Below are 18,755 nucleotides of genomic sequence, written 5' to 3' on the forward strand. Positions count from 1 at the left end.
AGCACTCCTTGGATGTGATTGGGTTCTTGCTGGCCTGTGTGGCAACTGCTATATATTCATCATAAAATGCTGTCTGTTTTGTTGCTAGAATATTGTCAGAACAGGAAAGGAAAAAGGGAATAGTTGTTTCTGAGTCCTGAAGCTGGTGGGCCTCACAGATGAGGTTCCTCTGGTGTTTCCATAAGAAGTTGTGTTATAAGGGTTCCTTTCTCTTATGATAATTGCTTCTTAAAATTTCACTTCTCAAATCAAGACTTTTCTCCAAGAGATTTATCACCTAGTTAGGAGTTAAAGATATGCCATTCAAAAGAGAAAATACCAGGGAAGAATAAAACAAAAATAAAGCTAAGTGCATATAAAATGAACTATGTTATTCTAATTAAAAATTCTACCAAAAACTACTGGATCAATTAATTTTCAAGCATTGTTATGGGTACAGAAATATTTCATATTCTATAAACAATATCAGTTTTATTTTGAGAATAGAAAATTTAACTTATTTAGGTACAGGACATTTGTAGTTTTGAATTTTACTATAGAATCATTTAAATAGAACTGTGAAAAAGATATACTCTTCAACTTATTTTTCAAAAATACTGTTGGGCTATTTTCCAGCCTCAGTAATATCTTTTACCTATATCTTTGCAAGATATTGCCTTCATCCATTTGAAGTCATTTCTCAGTGTAATATATTGAATATAGAAGTATAGAAACTGCTGCCCACTTCCTCTTATAAATAAAATATTTTATAAATAAAATGTCATGGAAGATTTTAGTTCTCTAATCTGTTCTCTTAAACTCTCAGTCCTACAAAGCTTTCCATCCCATTGCATTCACTCACATTTTTAGTAGTAATAGAGGGTGTAAGGTATCAACTATAGGTTGTAACAATACAGAATCTTTACAATGAGGCTTACTGATAGTTAATTCTTTTCATATTTTCCATATGCCTGCTTTTATCAAACCAAGGCACAGCTTCTCTCAGCTACTTAATGACATAGTAAGCTACTCAATGGTCTTGTTGAAGGAAGTTTGAGATAATTATTACTATCATGTTTAACAAGATAAGTATGTCTCTATTTCTTTCTCTATCCACAAAAACCTGTTGTCTAGTCTAAAATGACATTTGTGTCTCTTGCCTATATTGCATATATTTTAGTAGGACTTCTTGGTGACCAGTGAAATTGTGTTTTTGGTTCAATGGGATGAAAACAATACAACAACGATTTTTAATTATCATATCAAGGTTCAAACAAATGGAGTTTAGAGAAACTCCCATCACCCAGTTATCCCATGAAAGAGGCTTAGTAGCATATTTAAAAGCTTTTGCCTGAGTGTGTTATTTTGCCAACCAGAACTTAGGTGCTGGCTGAGATCTTTTTCCTTGGAGACATTGATAAATCTTGGCACAAACTAGCTATATCTAGGAACCCTAAAAATAAAATGCACCACATAGATAGTCACAAAAATTTAAAGGACAACCTAAAGCTAAGGCAGCTCTAAGGTTGAATCCAATAGGAGGCAACTCCTTCAAGACAGTGAGAGGTGATTATATCATCTAATGTATAGAAACCAACACAGAGAATTAAGAAAAAGGAATATACAGGAATATTTTCCAAATGAAAGAATGAGAAAGCTACAATGATATTAATGAAATGTACATAAGCAATCAAAATCTTGACATCTATGAAGCCATTCTTTTTTTAAAAAAAGCATTGAGGAACACTTTTTCTTTTTTCTTTAAGATTTATTTATACAAGCACTGGGTATGGTCAGAAGCGCGGGAGGGTGAGAGAATTCACCAGAGCCAGAGCGGGGACCAGAGCAGGCAGAAGGACCAGAGCACACTGCTGAGGGGAGCAGCGGGCAGCAGGAGAGGTCTGCGCGCCATGTGGGACCCTCGCTGGGGGCCAGGATCGAACCGTTGCTACAGAGGCTGCAGGCAGCTTCGCAGCCAGCGCTCAATCGCTGCGCCACCAGGGGAGGCCCTGTGAAGCCATTCTTAAAGTGGAATCAGACTGTCGTTATGGAGAATTGCATTATCGGTTTCCTTGAACTGGATTAAAGACATATAGCCAGTGCCATAATAAGTTGCTTTCAGAAGGTATCAAGCAGGGCCTCCCCGCTGGCGCAGCGGTTGAGCGCTGGGTTGCGAAGCTGCCCGCAGCCTCTGCAGCGCCGGTTCCTTCCCCGGCTGCTCCCCGGCCACCAATGGAGGGTCCCGCATGGCGCGCAGACCTCTCCTGCCGCCCGCTGCTCCCCTCAGCAGTGTACTTCGGTCCTTCTGCCTCCTCTGCTCCCCGCTCTGGCTCTGGTGAATTCTCTCACCCTCCTGAGCTTCTGACTATACCCAGTGCTTGTATAAATAAATAAATAAATCTTAAAAAAAAAAAAGAAGGTATCGAGCAAACAAATGTTTAAGAAGTAATCCAGATCATGAGCAATGATAATTACGGACTTGCAAATGAAGGGCAGAATCAGTCAAAATCCCTTTTCTCTTTTCTAAAGAGTAGTTGTCAATTATGTATAGTCAATTAATAATTAAATGAAGTTTGATAATACTAATCAGTACTCTTTTTTTAACCACCTAACTTATCTTCCATTATTTTTCCCATAAAGATGCCTCATATTGATATTCTTGGAGCATATTTTAGGTTTTCTACCTGTACCCATGTACCTTTTGTTGCAATATGTTGATACCAAATGAATATGCTTTGTCTAATTTAATCTTAATAATATTAAGTTGACATATTTGATAAAGAGTTAAAAACCTAGTCAAATTGATGCCTCTCAACTTTACCAAGCTCAGAGAAGAGAGGATAAAGTGGTAATTTCAATAATGAGAAAGAAAACTAAATATAGTTGCAAAAAACCCTCACCAATGGAGACTAAAATAACTGTGAACAGTACTCTAGAGGGTTTCATTATTAAACCACTTAAAATAGATGAAAAAATAAATAAAATCAAAGACAGCAGTGAAAGTCACAATCAGAGGAGCAAAATGAAAAATGGAAAAAAAAAAAAAAGAAAATAGCTTAAGGCACTTATTAGTCAATATCATGTGAACCAACATTCACATCCTAAGTTTTCAATAAGTCAGAGAGAGAGAGACCGAGGGAAGAAAATTCATCATAAAAAAATAAAGACTGAAAATTCCCTAATCTGAGAAAGAAAGCAACATCCAAAACCAGAATGTCCAAAATTTCCCAAATATAAGGAACTTATGAGATTCACTACACAACATAATTAAAGGTTCAAAAGTTTTTGCTTTTTAAAAACAAAGATTTGTTTTTATTTATACAAGAGCTGGAGTGCAGGCCAGAGTTGCAGGAGGGTGAGAGGATTCACCAGAGACAGAGTGGGGAGCAGAACAGTCAGAAGGGCTGAGAGCACTGCTGAGGGAATTAGCAGGTGAGGCAAGAGAGGTCTGCCTCGCCATGTGGGAATCTCCCTGGCCGGCTGGGAATCAAACCAGCGCTGCAAAGGCTGCAGAGAGCTTCACAGCACTGCACTCAGCCTGCTGTGCCACTGGGGAGGCCCCCTAAAGGGGTAAATGTTAAAGATAAGAGAGTATTACATTAAGAAGAAAACAACTTGTTATGTGTAAAGGAACCCCCCATAACACTATTTGATATTTCAGAAACTTTACAGGTCAGAAGTGACCAGCGTTATAATTTCAAAATGATGAAAGAAAACTAGTTGCCAACCAAGTGCAGTCTATTGACAATATTGATCTTCATTGTTGAAGTAGTTTGTCATGCTTAATAAGGGAGCCAAGCATCTGCAGCCAGCCTCCATGACCTCACCTGGATCCAGCAGCACTTGCTGAATGTGATCAGGTTCCTGGGGTCCTATGTGGCACCTGCTATGTACGTCATCTCAAAATGTTGTCTGTTTTGTTGCTAGAAGTGGTCAGAAAAGGAAAGGAACAATGGGAGTAGTTGCCTTGCATCTTAAGCTGGTGTGTCTCACTGATGGGACTCATCCAGCTGATAACAAAATCTTGACATCTGAATGCAAAACTGAAAGGGAGGTTGGAGGTATGGGAATGGGGAAGTACAGAGTCCAGTGCAGCAAAGTGTAGGATTATTGGGGCTACCATAGTGGGAATGATATGAAAACATACATTTGAAGATGCTTGAATCTATAACCCTAAACTAATACAATGTCGTAAACCAACTTCATGTCAGTGAACATAATTGGTGAAAACAAAAAGGTGTCAGTACATACATATGAATTAAATATTTTGAAGGTCTAGAAATCAGCCTTATGATCAATGGATTCCATTTTTCAGCAAGAGTGCAAAGACAATTCAGTAAGAAAAGTACTGTCTTTGCAGCAAATAGTGCTGAGACACCTAGATGTCCATGTGCAAGAACACTTTTGAAAACTTTGTGGTACAACAACCTAAAATTAACTAAAAATGGATAAAAGATATAACTGTGAAATGACAAAATTCACTTAAGAAAGTATGGATAAATCATAATGAATTTGGATAGGCAAAAACTGCTGAGAAACAAAAATACACTAAAACAGAGAAATAGATAAGATGGAATTCATCAAAATTAAAAATTTTTGTACCTGAAAAAGGTACTATCAAACAAGTGAAGAAAATCCACAAATAGAAAATATTAAGGGACTTCTATCTAGGATAAATAAAGCAGTAGTACAGCTTAATAATAAAGACTAATAAATTAATTTAAATAAATAAAAGATTATACCATTGTAATTGTTTAATTTATAATAATTCATTATTTCATTTTTAATACACAATTATTTTATTTATATAATCCTATACAACATTATATATCCTCTTTATAAATATATATTGATGACTAAATACCAGTGTGAAAGCAACTATCTTAGAAGAACTAAATAAAGTATAATACTCTTCTGAAATCCATTGACATCTATTTATTTATTTGTTTACTTATTTATTTATTGTTCAGGTTACACTAGGTTACAATATTGTATATGATCTAGGGGAATAGGTTCACAAGTCAAAAGAATGTAAATTACATGATTCCTTTCACAGAAATTGTTCAGATAAAGCAAATCTATAGAGACAAAACTAGATTTATTACTGACTAGAACAAGAAAAAGACAGAACTTAGCAAGATACAGTTAAAGTGTAAATGCTCCTTTAGGGGATAATAAAAATCTCTGAATTTAATATCATAGAAGCTGCAAAATTCTATGAAAATACTATGAAAGACTGAATTCTACATTTTGAATTCAGCAAGTGAATAGAATGTGAATTAAATGTTAAGAAAGCATTTATAAAACCAAACAAAACAATCTCTTAAACAAGGATCCCAAGTCATTAGGACTCAGCAGCAGAAGAGTTTTCTCTTTAATTTATCTGTCAGCAGGTGGTAAACATGGTCATCTCTCATTGTCCACTCTTCCTGACACTCTTCTAGAATATATCATGTAAGATAAGTGACTTACATTTGTAAGATTATTAACTCTTAACTGGCAATAGCATTTATAATCTTCAAACAGACCCTGAGATCAATCAAGTTCATGTTGTTTGTATACAAGCAAGTTCATCTACCTTTGCTTTCTCCACACACCACACAGAGTTCTGATTGTCAAAACAATCTATTGACTTTGAGAGGTGACAATTATAGTTTAACTTTGTGTCTTATTTCTCCAGGATATAACCCTGAGAAATGAGAAGGGAAAGCCATTTTTTTAAAGAAGTACCACATTTTACCAGGATGTCTGTGAAATGGACTTCAGCTTTTCTGCTGCTCCAGCTGGGTTTTTACTTTAGCTCTGGGAGTTGTGGAAAGGTGCTGGTGTGGCCTACAGAATACAGTCCTTGGATGAATATGAAAACAATCCTGGATGAACTTGTTGAGAGAGGTCACGAAGTGGTTGTTCTGACACCTCCAATTTACATTCTTATTGATCCCAACAAACCATCTGCCATTAAATTTGAGATTTACCCTACATCTCTCTCTAAATCTGAGTTTGCAGGTGTGTTCAAGCAAGTAGTGATAGATTGCTCATATGAGTTGCCTAAAGACTCCTTTTGGACACATTTTTCAAAATCACAAGATATGCTTTGGAAGTTTTTTGATGCTGTTCAAGAGCTCTGTAAAGATGTAGTCAAGAATGAAAACCTTATAAAAAAAAACTCCAAGAATCAAGATTTGACATGGTTCTCGCAGATGCCATAGGACCCTGTGGTGAGCTGCTCGCAGAGCTGCTTAAAGTACCATTTGTGTACAGTCTCCGTTTCACACCTGGAAATCAATTTGAAAAGCATATTGGAAAACTTCCACTGCCACCATCCTATGTACCTGTTGTTTTGTCAGAATTAAGTGATAAAATGACATTCATGGAGAGGGTGAAAAATATGATATATGTGCTCTACTTTGACTTTTGGTTCCAAACAATAAATAAGAAACCATGGAATGAGCTTTATAGTGAAGTACTAGGTTAAGTCAAGTTTTAAATTTGTAGAGCTATGTCTTACCTATACCAGGATCTTTGTGGTAATTTTCATAACTATATGGTCAGAGAAATTTGTCTTTTAGAAGTGCAGTGATGAATAATAATAAGAATGATCATTCAATCTCACAACTATTGCAGGAAAGATTGAAACTGCAGGGTAATTTGAAACTTGTAATCCATGACAAATATGTGATACCTTACAGACTCAGAAACTCAAATTAAGCACTGAATATCTCTTGCAATATCACATCCATTTTTGCTTATTGTGTTTGTAACATTCTTTATTTTATGCACAATTTTAATTTCATGGGAATATTGATTGCAGATGTCATAAATAACTCTGCACATATTCTGCATAGGATGCTCAACAGCAGTTCAAGAAAAATGATTAATTTTTAACAATTGATGATCCTACATACCACACTCTTACACTTAAAAAAATTGGCATCATCACAATTTGAATTTTTTTCAGTAACAACATTTTGATTTCGTATAATAAAAGTATATTTTATGTAGTGAAAATAGGCCTTCTTTTTTTACACTAAATGAATTTCCAAAGTTAAAAACATAAATAATGTCCTGGCTTCACGCAGTGCTTAATAGCTAGTGATAAAAAAAGTACCTGACTGTACTTACTATATGATTGGATTCATACTTGCATGAATATAAAAAAGTGTGTGTAACTATCAGCGTTTTAACATTTTTCAGTTTTAACATCTAATGCATATGTGTGAATTGATGATCTCCAAATGTCTTTAATTATAACATTATAATTATAATGTTATAACTTACATTCTAACTTTTAAACTTCACTATTGGAATAAGATATATTCTTTACCCTAACAGGTTCTATGGAGATTTGTTGGCAAGAAGCCAGCTACCTTAGGGGCAAACACTTGGCTCTATAAATGGCTCCCCCAAAATGACCTTCTGGGTAAGAGCCTGGGGAAAAAAAAAAACAATGAAATTAGAGTAAGTTCAACCATTCTGAGATAATAGTTCAGAAGGAAACAAATTTATTGAACATTTATTATTGAAAATATAAGGAAGATTTAGCTCTTTGTATTTATTTTTCAGTAATATGGGAGAAAGATAATATATAAACTTTTTAATTTAATATATTAATCACATTCCTCATGACTAGAATCAAGGTGTCCTTATTTCATGTGTAACTACTTCTCTAGGAGATTTTTTTGGCCCTAATATTTCTTTTCTTTCCCCCACCACCATCTCGCATATCTACTTGAATTTTTCTCCCTCTACCTCCCCGTGAATAGCAGAAAACATCACTTGTTTTATTAAAATCAGCCAGTTTTTTTCACTATTTTACTCTCCCAAATTGTGTGCTATCTAAATCTCTAGTTATTATCTTTGTCATTATGACTTGCTTTACTACATATAATTCCCTTGAACTCTTTCCATTTTTTTGTATTCCAGTACTTCTTTTCTTCTGGCTGAATAGTATTCTGTAATGTGACTATACCACTTCTTCCTGATCCAATCTTTAATCACTAGGTAGGTTACCCCATGTCCTAGCTATTATAAATACTGTTGTAATCACCACTGTAGGCAATATGCTTTTTTGAGTTAATGGTTTTATATTCTTTAGATAGATACCTTTATGTGGATTTTCTGAGTCATAGAGAATTTCCATATTTTTGGTTTTTTAAGTTAAATCCAGACTGCTTTCCATTGTGGCTGCACAGTTTATTCTTATTAATAAGTAGGGCTCATTTTCCTCATTTTCCTCATTTCCTCATTTTCATCTTCTCCACCACTTGTTGTTGGAGATCTTTTTGAGTACAATCCTCACAAGCGTCAGATGCTATATCTTTGTGGTTTTAAACTGTACCTCCTTATTAAAAGTTTAGATAATGAATATTCTTCTCATCTATGCTTAATCCTTTTGACTATCTTTTTTCATGAATTATTTATCCAGATCTGCTGCCCATTTATTAATTGGATTATTTGTTTGTTTGTTTTGAAGATTTGTTTATTTATTTATTTATTATTTATACAAGCACTGGGTACAGTCACAAGTGAGGGAGGGTGAGAGAATTCACCAGAGCCAGAGCGGGGAGCAGAGCAGGCAGAAGGACCGAAGTACACTGCTGAGGGGAGCAGCGGGCGGCAGGAGAGGTCTGCGCGCCATGTGGGACCCTCCTCTGGTGGCCAGGAAGCAGTCGGGGATAGAACCGGCGCTGCAGAAGCTGCGGGCAGCTTTGCAACCCAGCGCTCAACTGCTGTGCCACCGGGGAGGCCCTATTTGTTTTATTTTAATTGTTGGATTTTTAAAAATATATTTTGGAATTTAACCTCCTGCAAGTCATGTGGTGTGTATTTTCACCCAATAACATCCTGTTAACATGCTTTCATTTTCTTTCACAACAGAAAGCTTTCTGAATTGAGGTAATCCTAATTTTTTACTTTTCCTTTTATATTATTGTTACAGGGGACAAGTCTCCAAAAACATTTATTATCTGTGTGATGGAACACATCAGCAGTATTTTCAGCTATGTGCTTTATTGCTGAAGATCTTATTGCTGGATCTTTAATCCATTTTTAATTTAGTTTTGGTGCACAGACTAAGAGAATGATTCGACATTATTTATTTACATGTACTCAATTTTTCCAGAGCCATTTATTAGAGAGACTTTTTTCCCTGTTTTGTATGCTGTATCATAAATTATGTATTGCTATGTATGCAAATTGAATTCTGCACATTTGATTTAGGTCCATCTATGTATTTGTCCTTTGCTATGCTAATACCATATAGTGTTTTTTTTTTTTTTACTAGAGTAGTGAGAGCAAAAACCTGAAGCTATAAAGTACGTAGCAGAAAACATTGATTATATGCTTAATGACATCAGTGATAAAGTTGGTTATGAAGGATAAATCTCTAGAACAGGGAAAAAATAAAAAAAATAAGAAATTGCTATTATATCAAATTAAAAAGCTTTTACACAGTAAAATTGAAGATAAATAAATTAATTAGACATGCTGAGAGAGAAAATATTTACAAAACCTACAGTGAGTTCATTTCCAAGATATTTAAAAACTCATATATTGATTCACAATAGAAAAACAAATTCCTTAATTAATATGTGGGCGGCATATCTGAACAAACAATTCACCAAGAAAGATACCCAGAATGATAAAACATCCATAAAAATAATGTTCATTGTCACTTTTAATAGAGATTCACGTTAAAACCACAATGAGATACGATCTGATACCTGTGAGAAGTGTATAGCAACAAGTGGTGGAAAGTATGTGGAGGAAAGGAGCCCTGTGAGCTCTTAGTAGGAATGTAAACTGCTGCAGCCATTATGGAAGCAATCTGATTTTATCTTAAAACCAAAAATGGAAATATCCTATGATCCAATTCACACTAGGACATTTCTCCAAAGGCCTTGAAACCATTAACTCAAAAAATTATATGCTCTACAATATTCATTGCTTATTATTTACTGAAAGTAGCCCTGGGAAACATCCTGAAGTCCACTGACACAAGATTAATAACAAAGACTGGTAGATCCACAGGATTGCAGAGTAATCAGACATAAGGAAAGATCAAATACTGGGGATGTATGGCAAAATGGGAAGATCTCTAAGGAATTGTGTGTAGTGTAAGGCAAGTCTGAATGACAAAGACAAATATTGTTTTAAATAGCAAACAGCTAAATTTGTTTAAATCGATAGACACTAATAAACTAAGTGAAGGCTCTAAAGTTAAAAGGGAGCTAAGAGAGAGAAAGGATAAATACCATAGAAGGTATAGAGCTGGGGGAAAATAATCTTAAGTATGCTTGCCTGAGATAAGAAAGTTATTAATGAGCGGCCTCTCCTGGTGGCCCAGCAGTTGAGTGCTGGGCTGCGAAGCTGCCTGCAGCCTCTGCTGTGCTAGTTCGATCCCCGGCCGCCGGCGAGAGTCCCACATGGTACACAGACCTCTCCTGCCACGCCCGCTGCTCCCCTCAGCAGTGCATTTCATCAGTCTGCCTGTTCTGTTCCCCGCTCTGGCTCTGGTGAATTTTCTCACCCTCCCGTGCTTCTGACTGTACCCAGTGCTTATATAAATAAATCAATAAATCTTTAAAAAAAAAAGAAAGTTATTAATGAATTTTAGGTGAATAATAATCTGTTCTGGAGAAAACTATGCCACTTTCAGTCTCCTAAATTGTTTGACTCTCATTTGTTTCCTCAGAGTTATAATTTATGTCTTGAAATTCACCCAGTATAGGTCATCCAAAAACTAAGGCTTTTATTACCCATGCTGGAGCCAATGGTGTCTATGAGGCAATCTACCATGGCATCCTGATGATGGGCATTACTCATATGATGGTGAAAGGAGCAGCTGTTGCACTGGACTTACAAAAAATGTCAAGCACAGATTTGCTCCATGCACTGAAGATAGTTATTAATGACCCCTGGTGAGTATCAGAATTTTTCTCAATGTTTACAAACATTTTTATTAACAATGTTTCTTCTCTTTTTTAATAATTACGCAACTACTAAGATGATATAACCTATCAAATGCATTTTTATTTTCAATCAGACATTAATTTCAAAGTTTCATTTTGATCCTGCTTGAGTGAATGGGTTAATAATTATGCAATAATTTTCTACAAGAGCAAATGCTTAATTCTATAGGTGATTGTAAACATTTATAGAAACCACAGGAAAACATGAATGAAGAACTTGAGGTTGAGTTTTAGGTTTGCACCTAAAATTTCAGAAAGTATAAATCTACTTTTGACCAAAATATAATTTTTTGTTATTATTTTAACAGATTTTATAAATAAGTACAATTTATATATAATAAAATTCAATAGCTTATATATAAATTTCAAGTAAATGCAGTATATTACAGTTATTAAACCATCAGTATAATTCAAGGATAGAACATTTTCAACACACCTAAAAAAAATCTTATGTAACTTAGAAGTTGGTTTCCATGCCTCTCTTCTTACACAACCATTATTCTATTTTCTGTCCCTAATGTGGCTTTTTCATATAATCAGAATCATTTGAAATGATTTGTATATTACAACTGGTTTCTCTCTCATATCTTCAGATATTTTAGTTTCACCCACATGGTACCCTTGATTTTTTGAATAATCATACCGTTCTATGGTATGGCTTTGCTACATTTATTTGCACACTTATCATTCCTGAACACTTTGTGTTTATGTTATGCCATTATGAACATTGCTGTACATGCTTTTCTGTGATATGTTTTCATTTCTTTTGAATATAAATTAGGAGTTGAATTGTGTGAGGTAAGTAGGCGGGAAAGCTTCAGGCTTTTTAGCCCTCCCACTGCACATGCACATTCAGCAAAACTGCGTGGCATTCGTGGCCTTGCAGCGCAGTGCAGTGCGGTGTGGTGCCTAGGACAGAGAGTGGTGTGGCAGAGTGCAACAGAGTATGGCGATGACTAAAAGCAGAGAACATAAAGACACCAACAGGGCTGCTAGAACCTGTAATGAACCTACCCAGTGTGGGTTGGTTGTGTGACATTTGGCATAGTCGGCAGGATGGCTCAAAGCAGGATGGCTCGATGGAGGGATTGCCGGGTGGCTGGCCATGAGCAGATTGTTCTTGTGGCCAGCCTCCTCTCCCAGTGGGCACCTCCCCAGGAATGGCCAGAGGTAGATGCATCCCTGGTGCAGCTGAAACAGGCCCTATATGAAATCAAAGAGACCCTGGATAGATACAGTGCCTGCGAGGCTGCAGGGCCAGTGGGATGGGTGTTTCTCACAGCTCTGCAAGAGTGTAGGCAGGAAGAGTGATCCAGAATCCAGCAAGTACTTGATGAGATGTGGGAAGAGATGTAGATACTACAACAATGCTTGAGGATTCTGGAGGAAGAAGTTCGGGGAAACCAACTCAGCATTCCAGAGATGCCAGACTCCTTCTCAGGAGAGGAGGAGAGGGAGGCTGGCCCTTTGCCCAAGTCGCAGCCGGAGGTGGCAAAACAACCTGTAACTCTGGAGTTGCCAGACTCCTCAGGAGAGGAGGACAGGGAGGCTGGCCCTTTGCCGGAGTTGCAGCCAGTGGTAGTAAAACAACCTGTGACTCCAGAGATGCCAGACTCCTCTGGAGAGAAGGAGAAGGCTGGTTTCATGCTTCAGGTCCGCCCGATGATGAATCAGAAAATGAAGCGGCAGCGACCCATGGCCCCAGGGGGTGAGGCTACTGGACCACCACAAATGACAGAATTTACCAACCATACACCAAGGTGGAACTGGTGGACTTGGGCAAAGAGTTCTGCCAGAAACCAGGGGAGCCCTTGGCAGCCTGGCTGCTGCGTTTGTGGGACCTAGGGGTAGGTGGAATTATTTGCATGGCACAAAAGATGGAGAGACTGGCCTCCGTGACTTTACACCCATTCTTGAGACAGAGGCTGCAGAACAGCCGGCGGTATGGCCAGGGCAACCACACCCTCCTGGAGTGGATAATGGCTGCCATACGGACAGTCTGGGCTGATGCAAGAGACGTGCCGGAGACAGTGAGCAGATGGCAGACGTACACCAAGCTGGTGCAGGTACTTCGGGAATTGGGGATGCGGCAGGCCATGTTTAATGTGAATACGCGTGGTCCTGACGACGAGCGTTTCACAGCAGGGATGAGAGACTTGGTATTAAAGAGTGCCCCCTCAATAACTAGCTTGGGCAAAGTTGAGAGCCGGCACTCTCAAACTCAGAAAGGAATATGGGTAGTTGTTGAACAGCCAAAAGGAATGCGAAGGAGGGCAAGGAAGCCTCTTGGCACCGTAGAATCTGTTAAAGTCACCCGTAACCAAATACAGACAGAGAGAGCAGGTGTAGATCGCACTAAAATACATGCAAAGCCCAATGCATATTTTTTAGAATTATGGAAGCAGCTGCGAGAAGACCAGAGGTTCATGCCCATGAGAAGGACTGCTGCAAAGGGGAAGCCTGGAAGCTTCAGGCCTCAGGCATGCGCCCCGCACCTGGAAGACCACTTGCTGCCAACCCTGTCCTCAGGCGATGGCCTGATCACTTTGGAATAGGGTGAGGGCCAAGGAACGCATCCACGGGGGACAGGCGGGGACCGGAGGCCACATGTGGAGCTTGCCATCCACTGGTCCCTGACTAACGTGCAAAGGGTTTTGGCTTTGGTAGATACAGGAGCAGAATGTACTCTGCTCTATGGAAATCCAGGAAAATTTCAAGGGTCTGCTTGCTATATTGATGGCTATGGAGGCCGGAGTGTCAAGGTGACATCAGTGAGACTGTCCCTGGGGACTGGGTGATTACCCCTGAAGGAGCACAAAGTATATGTATCGCCCATGCCGGAATACATCCTGGGGGTGGATGTACTACGTACGTGGCTTATGGCTAGAGACCACAGCCGGAGAGTTTCGCCTTAGAGTGTGTGTGGTAAAAGCAGTCGTGAGAGGACATGCTAAGCATCTGCCCATACAACTGCCAGTTGCTAGGCGAGTGACTAATACCAAGCACTATCTGTTGCCCAATGGCCACAAGGAAATTACGGGCATAATATCAGAATTGGAGAAAGTAGGCATTGTGCGTACTGCCCACAGCCCCTACAATTCGCTGGTGTGGACAGTGAAGAAGCCCGATGGCTCTTGGCGCAGGACAGTAGACTACTGTGAGATAAATAAGGTAGTTCCCCCCTTGTATGCTGCAGTGCCTTCAGTGGCGACTTGATGGATCATCTGAGCCAGGAGATAGGCATGTGTCATTTTGTAGCCGATCTGGCAAATATATTTTTTCCCGATAGATACAGGTCCAGAGAGTCAAAACCAGTTTGCCTTCATGTGGGAAGGCCAGCAGTGGACATTTACTGTGCTCCCACAGGGATACCTGCACAGCCCTACTCTGTGCCACGGGCTGGTGGCAGCAGATTTGGCCCAGTGGGAAGGTTAAGTTCTTGGGGGTTGTTTGGTCAGGTAAGACAAAGGTTATTCCTGATGCTGTAACAGATAAAGTACAAGTTTACCCCACTCCAACCACAGTGAAGCAGGTGCAAGCCTTTCTGGGCCTGCTGGGTTACTGGAGGGCATTTATACCTCACATGGCCTATGACCCTTGTATATGTTGATATGTATGGGGGCCAAGTGGGATTGGTCAGCTGAGGCAAATACAGCATTTGCCACGTCCAAACGAACTATAAAGACTGCTCAGGCCTTGCTGGTTTTTGACCCAGCCCGACCCTGTGAGCTAGATGTGCATGTTACTTAGGAAGGGTTCGGGTGGGGACTCTGGCAGAAATCAGAGAGGTTATGACAGCCTATTGGGTTCTGGACCCAACTCTGGAAGGGGGCTGAGGTTAGGTATTCCTTAATTGAAAAGCAGCAAGCTGTGGTAATGCAGCCTTACTAGCTACTGCAAGTATAACTGCCACAGCTCCTGTCTTAGTGAGAACCACTTACCCAATAGCCAGATGGGTACAGGATGGATGACAAAGCCCCATAGTGGTACTGCTCAAATGCCCACCTTGGCAAAGTGGGGGGAATACCTAGAACAGCGCTGTATGCTGTCAACTAGCCCCTTAAGGGCAGAGTTGCTGGAGGTTCTTAGTCTGGTGACGTATGTCAGTATGGAACCAACTTCAGAAGCCTGTGTAGAAGCCAAACCTGAAGCTAGTCCCTACAAGAAGGGATGAGCACCGATTCCAGCAGAGGCCTGGTATCCAGCTGGGGCCAGCCATCCTCTTGGACAGTTGTGGCTGTACACCCAGAAATGGACAGTATTTGGTTTGAAACTGGGACAGAACAGAGCAGCCAATGGGCTGAACTGGGAGCTGTATGGATGGTGGTGGCCCATGGGCCTTCCCCTCTAGTAATTTGTACTGAGAGTTGGGCTACAGGGACCTGACTGGACAGTCATGCATCGGCCATGTGGGGCCAGGCCTATAGAAAGATCTATGGGATCTAGGGCATCAGAAGCAGGTGACTGTTTATCATGTCACAGGACATGACCCATTGGCCTCACCAGGCAACGATGAAGCAGATACCCTAGCCCAGGTTTGATGGCTTAAAACTGCTCTGGGGCGGGATATTGTGCAGTGGCTACACAGATGCTTGCTCCACACAGGGCAAAAGACAATGTGGGCCACTGTGCAGCCTGGGGTCTACCTGTAACTTTAGAGGAGGTTCAGACTGTTTGTGAACAATGTGTAGTGTGTTCCAGGACTTACCCCGGAGACCTTTTACATCTACAGGCCAGGTGTTTCGGGGACAGGTACACCTGACACGCTGGCAGGTTGATATCATTGGACCACTACCTTGCTCCAATGGACAACACTATGCAGTCACCTGTGTGGACACTGCTACTGGGTTATTGGCAGCTTACCTTGCTCCACATGCAGACCAAAAGGCAGTTTTGACAGCACTGGCACGTCTATGTGCTGCATATGGACGTCCGCTGGCAGTGGAGAGTGACCAAGGGACTCATTTTACAGGAGCCTGGGTGCAGCAGTGGGCCAAGAACATGGGTGTTGTATGGAAGTTTCACACTCCTTATAATCCCAAAGTGGCAGGGATCATAGAACAAGTTATAACGGACTGCTAAAGCAAGGACTGAGTCACTGCCCCCACTCCAATGCTGGCCGGGTGGAGCCAACGTCTGTGGGATGTACTACGAACACTAAATGAGAGGAGCAGGAAAGGCGGCCTGGCTCTAGTGGAGACATTGCTGCATCGTGCCACTGCTCCCACTCAGTTGCAGATACAAACTTCAGGTATTTTGTTAAAGCCCGGATTTGGACAGCAGGGCAACATTTTATTGCCAGCCCCAACCGGAGTGGACCCAGGGCATACTGTGGACTGGGACTAGCCCTGAACTGTGAAGACTCCTCACATGCACTGGGTGGCTCTGATAGCCCCTTGGGGTCGTGGCCTGGAGGCCAATTTACAAATAACGCCATAGGTGACTGCACAGTGGCCGCCACAGGTGCGTGTTACCCACCCTGGGGTGGCAGATCAGCGGGTGATCCTAAAGGGTACATTTGTGATGACTCTGTGGCCTATAATGAGCTCTCCACTCTTGCTACACGTAGAGCCCACTGATGCCTCTTCACTGGCAAAGCGAGTGTGGTACTCACGACTTGGAAGGCCACTGATGCCAGCTACAATATTATCTTCGGACACAAAATTGGCATGTATATTGCCAGATGGGAGGGATCTCCCATTGCTGGTACCAATAACTTCTTTATTTTTCCACCCCTAGGAGAATTGAACTTAGTTATGTTGTGATGTATATACTGTTTGCATTTGTAGGCCATGGCCGCAGTGCTTATGTTTGTTAAAGGAAACTTGTATATACTTGTATATAGACTATATAGCAGAAAACCCTGAGGGGGTGGATTGTAGGGGAAGTAGGGGGGAAATCTTCAGGCTTTTCTGCCCTCCCACTGCTCATGCGCACTCAGCCAAATGGCGTGGCATGCGTGGCGTGGCGTGGTGTGCGTGGCGTCGCAGCACAGTGCAGTGTGGTGCAGTGCCTCGGACAGGGGAGTGGAGTGGCAGAGTGCGACAGTGTACGGTGATGACTAAAAGTGGAGAGCATGAAGACACCAGCAGGGCTGCTAGAACCAGTAATGAACCTACCCGGTGTGGGTTGGTTGCCTGACAAATTGATATAGCATGGGGTAATTTTATAAGAAATTTCCAAACTGATGTTGAGAGAAGTTCATCATTTTACATTCCCACCATCTTGTTTGAGAGTTCTGCACATTGTTATCATTGATTGCTATCACTTGTCTTTTTAATTTTAGTCACCCTAGTGGTGGGAAAGTGGTCTTGCATTGTGGTATTCATTTGTATCTCCCTTACACACAAATTATTGAGTGTCTTCTCAAATTCTTGTTGGCCAGTCACATATCTTCTTTTGAAAAATGTCTATTTCAATATTTTGATAAGTTATGAATTTGGATGTCTTCTTTCTGTTGGGCATAAAGAATTATTCATTGTATTTATTATTATACTGTAGACACAGGTATATAAAGAGATATATGATTTATAAACACTTAATCTCAAACCTGGTGAGTTCATTTTCATACTCTGGATGTGTCCTTGAAAACATAAAAGATATTGTATCAAAAAAATAAATATTTAACATTTTTCATGCCCCATAGGAAAATAATGTGGTAGATATTGTAGTGCCTCTTATGGTGCGCACCAATTCAGTTTTCATTACTACTATAAGTATTACCCTATATTGATATATCATAACATTTCATCTGATAGAAAAGTCTTAACATCCCACCTTATATTTTATCTTCATATCCAAATCTATGGCATTTATTTTGAAACATATGTATGACCTTGTATAAAACGTTCAGAAAATGATATGCTTAGGCAAGTTAGCTCCCTTCCAATATCTATAAATTTTGTTTCTCCCTAGATATGAAGAAAATATCATGAAATTATCAAGGATGCAACACGATCAGCTGTGAAGTCTCTGGATCGAGTGGTCTTCTGAATCGAGTTTGTCGTGCATAATAAGGGAGCCAAGCACGTGCGGCCAGCCTCCCATCACCTCACCTGGGTCCAGTACCATTCCTTGGATATGATCGGGCTCCTGCTGGCCTGTGTGGCAACTGCTGTGTATATCACAGCAAAATGTTTCCTGTTCTGTTGCCAGAAGACTGTCAAAACAGAAAAGGACAAAAGGGAATAGTCATTTCTGAGTCCTAAGGCTGAAGAATCTTACATATTGTACAATAAAACAACATTTTAAATTGTCACACTAGGTTGAAAACAAATGGAGCTTAGAGGAACACCCATCGCCCAGTTATCCCATGAAAGAGTATTAGTTGCATTTTTAGAAATCTTTCCTTGAGTGTGTGATTTCCAGTGTGTGATTTCCACCTAAAACAAATTTTAGGTGCCAGCTGAATTCTTCTCCTTGGAGACATTGGTATATCTTGGCACAAACTCGCTATTTCTAGGAACCCTAAAAATAAAATAAACTATTTTGATAATCACAAAAATTTGAGAGACAACCTAGCTAAGGTTGTACCCCATATGAGGCCACTCCTACAAGACAGTAAAAGGTGGTTATTTCATCTAATGCATAGAAACCAACTCAGAGAATTAAGAAAAATGAAGGAGTAGAGGAATATGTTCCAGATGAAAGGACAAGAAAACCACAACCAAAGAGAAAAGGAAAGGGCCTCCCGTAGTGGTGTAAGCAGTTGAGCGCAGCACATGAAGCTGTCCACAGCCTCTGCAGAGCCGTTTCCATCCCAGCTGCCAGGCAAGGGTCCCACCTGGCGCAGCAGACCTCTCCTGT

At 40.1% G+C, this 18,755-nt stretch overlaps 1 pseudogene across 1 annotated transcript; it reads left to right on the top strand.

Moving 5' to 3' along the window:
* The first annotated feature begins 5,723 nt into the window (after positions 1 to 5,723).
* Positions 5,724 to 18,140, top strand: LOC311170606 (UDP-glucuronosyltransferase 2B31-like; annotated as a pseudogene). Its single transcript has 5 exons — positions 5,724 to 6,449; positions 7,174 to 7,193; positions 7,312 to 7,399; positions 10,709 to 10,898; positions 17,865 to 18,140. The product of its transcript is annotated as a UDP-glucuronosyltransferase 2B31-like (transcript).
* Positions 18,141 to 18,755: the final 615 nt, after the last annotated feature.

This window comes from Talpa europaea (genome assembly GCF_964194135.1).
Source record: "Talpa europaea genome assembly, chromosome: 5".
NCBI lineage: Eukaryota > Metazoa > Chordata > Mammalia > Eulipotyphla > Talpidae > Talpa > Talpa europaea.